This window comes from Phocoena sinus, chromosome 12 (assembly GCF_008692025.1).
Source record: "Phocoena sinus isolate mPhoSin1 chromosome 12, mPhoSin1.pri, whole genome shotgun sequence".
Classification (NCBI taxonomy): domain Eukaryota; kingdom Metazoa; phylum Chordata; class Mammalia; order Artiodactyla; family Phocoenidae; genus Phocoena; species Phocoena sinus.
The window spans coordinates 71,013,026-71,017,671 of record NC_045774.1 but is presented as its reverse complement, the minus strand read 5'-3'; the positions used below and the strand labels follow the sequence as shown (position 1 = coordinate 71,017,671).

General features: G+C 41.6%; 1 pseudogene; it reads left to right on the top strand.

Moving 5' to 3' along the window:
* Positions 1–2,449: 2,449 nt before the first annotated feature.
* LOC116763321 lies at positions 2,450–3,512 on the top strand (annotated as a pseudogene).
* The last annotated feature ends 1,134 nt before the right edge of the window (positions 3,513–4,646 follow it).

Below are 4,646 nucleotides of genomic sequence, written 5' to 3'. Positions count from 1 at the left end.
AAGGTCTTGGCAAAAGTAATTAAGATGTAAATTAAGATGATGTCATACTGGATTAGGTTAGGCCCTAAATCTAACTACTGGTGTCTTTATAAGGAAAGAAGAAAACACATAGAAACAAAGGAACACATAGAAGAGAAGCCCATGTGACAACCAGACAGAGATTGGAATGATGCAGCTACAAGCAAGGAACACCGAGGATTGGTAGCAGCCACCAGAAGCAGAAGCTCAGGAGTGGCAAGAAAGAGTTCTGCCCTAGAGACTTCAGAGGGAGGGTAACCCTGCCAACACCTAGATTTTCAACTTCTGGTCTCTAGAACTGAAAGAATAACTTCTTCCTGTTTTAAGCTACCTGGTTTGTGGTACTCTGTTACAGAAAACCTAGGAAATTTATATACCCACTGAAGTCTAGTTTCGACATGGCAACCAGAGGAGTTCCTTTAAAATATAAGGCAGATCATCCCACTTATTCACTCAAAAGTCTCCAGTGATTTCCCTCTCCTCCCAGAGAAAAAGCTGAGAGCCTTACAAAAGCCAGGAAGGTCCTGCAGGACTGACTCCACAGTGATGCCGATGACCTCATCACCTACTATCTCCAGCCATACTGGACTCCTTGTGTTCTTCCAACACTCCAAGCACATTCCTGCGGAAGGGCATTTGCACTGGCAGTCTCCTTGCCTAGAACATTCCTTTCCCAGATTTATGTATGACTAGCTGTCTCACTAGTTCAGTTAAATGCCAACTCCTCAGTAAGACCTAATATGGTTACCTAAAATTGCAAATCTCCCCCACCCAGTTCCAAAGCTTCAGAATCTCCTTTACCCTGCTCTCCTTCTTCTATCTCTGAAAAACATTTATCACCTTCTAGTGTATCATACAATTTACTTAATTATCATGTCTATTTTATATTGCCCATCTCCCCCTACTAGAAAGTAAAGTTCATTAAAACAGGGATCTTTATCTATTTTAACTGATATATCCACACACACACAAAGTGCCTGGCACATTATAGCTGTTCATCCAATATGTTTAGGATGAATGAATAGGAAAAGGCAACATGACACAGCAGATGTGAGGGTTTGCCCACCTCTGATCTCTGCTATTCTTAATCCAATTTTTATTTAGATCAAGTTTTCAGTGGTTAGATAACGCCTTGAGGGTTCCAGCTGAAAGACAGTATCCTCACTTTCTTATTTTTAGATAGGTATGCATAGAGTGTTATCCTTGGTGTCTTTTCATCAAAAACTGCCACCAAAAATGAACGTAGAGGAAATTCCAAAAAAAGTAAACTCCTGCTACTACTGCTTCCAAAATATCCTTGTTGAGGAACAAAATGTTGAAAGTAAGGATTAAATGCTTCAAAGGTTCTAGTCATCTTCCCAAAATACAGGCATCACACTCCTTTCCATCTTAGTAGAATGGGCTCACAGAGGCTCTATAATTTGTATAGTTAAAAATTACCAAATAGCTTAGGGGTGCAGATTAGAAGTTCTAGGCATTGGTGTCTATGAAATCATAGGCTAAAACACTTAATCCTTTGAGCCTAAATCCAAATTGCAAACTACCCAGGAAAAAAAATGAGATCATATATCTGCTACTCAGATCATGTTCTTATCTGCCAAAAACGCCTCTGAGAAGAATGATGTGTGTGCATGTACACATACACAATACACACACGCACACACACACAAGCACACTCTCATTCCAGCAGCAAAACTACTTTGAAAACATTAATACATATTAATAAAAATGTAAAGACAACAGCTGTTTGAATTTCAGACAAACTGTGGGCCATTTTTTACCATTTAAGTCATTGAGAGTGTGGTGCAGATAACTGAACAAAAACATGGTCCAAAAAAAAAATGCAAGTCGGCTAAAAAAGGAAGTTAAAAATTTGAGCTTAAAAAAATTTATCATAAATTATTAGTTATCTTGCCTGGTTGCCGAGGGAGATGCTCTGGTTAATATGTGTTCCATATGTGAATCAGTAATTTAGACTATCATAAAATATACTTAGTACTCTAAAAGAACATCCCCTTTCTTTGATGAGGCAGTTAAAGGTTTTTCAAAATATTTCTGGGCCTTATAGTCACCATGGTTAGCAAGAAATATCACTTAACTACAATTGTATGCAAGTACCAGCTAACAGAATTCTGATGAATACCAGAAGGTTTACTATAGGTGAAATTCAGGGTTACCCAGAAAGACATTTACCTTGCAGTGTAGCCCTTCCAAGTTTTATTAATGTCAAGACTTGGACTGCTCTAAGTGCCCATCTAAATATTATACAACCCAGAGGAGAAGCACTTAAAGCCGCGTGAGAGGGTTGGACCCGCAGGAGTGGCGTTGGACCCAGGGCTGAGGCAGGCACCCCCCTCCTTCATGCCTCAGTGGGTCATGCCCAAGGCAGCAGCAGCAGGGGAGTGACTGGACGGTGCCCGCGCAGGAGACAATGCCTTTTCCAGTTACAGCGCAGGGATCACAACAAACACAGCCGCCACAGAAGCACTGTGGCATTACCTCTCCCATCAGTTTAGCAGCCCCCAAGGAGACTGACTTACACAGGAAAGAACTGAGACTCTGAAGCCTTTTGCGGTTTTTGAAGAGGAAGAGGGACTGCAGCACAGAATTTTAATTTGGGGAAAATTAAATAACCTGGTAAAAGAGTGGATACAAGAAATCAGTGAAAGCAAGAATCTTCCACAGTCTGTAATTGAAAATGTTGGGGGGAAAATTTTTACATTTGGATCTTATGGATTAAGAGTACATACAAGGGCTTCCCTGGTGGCGCAGTGGTTGAGAGTCCGCCTGCTGAAGCAGGGGACGTGGGTTCGTGCCCCGGTCCGGGAGGATCCCCCGTGCCGCGGAGCGGCTGGGCCGTGAGCTGTGGCCGCTGGGCCTGCGCATCCGGAGCCTGTGCTCCGCAGCGGGAGAGGCCACAGCAGTGAGAGGCCCGCGTACCGCAAAAAAAAAAAAAGAGTACATACAAAAGGTGCCGATATTGATGAGTTGTGTGTTGCACCAAGACATGTTGATTGAAGTGACTTTTTCACCTCACTCTATGATAAGTTGAAATTACAGGAAGAAGTAAAAGATTTAAGAGCTGCTAAGGAGGCTTTTGTACCAGTTATCAAACTGTGCTTTGCTGGGATAGAGATTGATATTTTGTTTGCAAGATTAGCACCACAGACTACCCCAGAAGACTTGGACTTAAGAGATGACAGTCTGCTTAAAAATCTAGATATAAGATGCATAAGAAGTCTTAATGGTTGCAGGGTAACTGATGAAATTTTACATCTAGTACCAAACATAGACAATTTCAGGTTAACCCCGAGAGCTATCAAATTGTGGGCCAAACACCACAACATCTTTTCCAATATATTCGTTTCCTCGGTGTTTCCTGGGCTATGCTAGTAGCAAGAACTTGCCAGCTTTAACCAAATGCAATAGTGTCAACTCTTGTACATAAGTTTTTCTTGATATTTTCTAAACGGTGTGCATCTAGATCATATTAAATCAAAATTGATTGTAGACACGGAAAAAATACATACATACATACAGCCCAGAGAAACACTGCTCTAATTCTCTGTGGCATGTGGCCCCTAGGCTTCTGCTTTACACTTGTGCATGCTACTAGAAAAGGCAGCAACTGGAAACACATTCCCTCACAGCCAAAATCCTTCCCGTCAAGTAATTACTGGAGACCCATTTCAGAGGCAAAGGCATGACAGTTAATGGGTGTTAAAAAATAAATCAAATGGGATGGAAACAAATGCACAATGTGAATGAACATACTCCTCAGATGTCAGACTTTGAATAGGCACAAGCAGACAAAACTTTGGGTCCCAGCAATTGAGCATGTCCCTTTCCTTCTCTGGGAGGCCACATACTGTCACTTCTGTGCTCAGGCTCTTAGGATGACTTCCTTGTTAATGATAAGTGATCGCCCAAGTTAATGACGAGTGGTAAGTGCAGCCAACTCTATGGTCTGAGACACCACAAAATGCACACCTAACCCACTGAGGAGAGGACATCACTTATACCAGGTCAGCCTGATAAAACTCCATATCCAGTTCTCAAAGCCTCTCTGGGTTTGATAAATCCATGCTACTAGGATATAAAGAACATCCATGAGAGCAAGGACTTTATTTTACTCACTGCGATATCCATCTCCAAGAACAGTGCTTTGCATAGTAGGCACTTGAAAAATATTTATTGGGTGGGTGAATGGCTAGTCTGTTCTACTGGAAACACCTGTACAGTGGTAAGAAGTTTGAGCCTATGTAGAAATGAAACGCCTCTAGTATCCAGTTAGCTTCCATAAAGCTCAGATTAATGTCAATGCTTCCGAGGCAGCAGTTCTAAAAACTCCATGCTGGTTGTATACTACTTTGGATTTTTTTTGTTCCAAGGAAATAGTTCTGATGAAGTCGTGGACACTAGGATTTGCTCTGGGGACTAAAGGAACAGGCAAGTCTTAATACAAATGTACCAACCACAACAGGAGAATTCCAGAATGATAATATCAATAAATAGAAGAGGACTTTGGCAGGTTACCCTCCTGATGGCCCTCAGATTATATACAACACTGTCCCTGCTGGTCCAGTTTCTCTGAAAAAATGGTTTTTGCTTTTTCTCTATATCTTGCC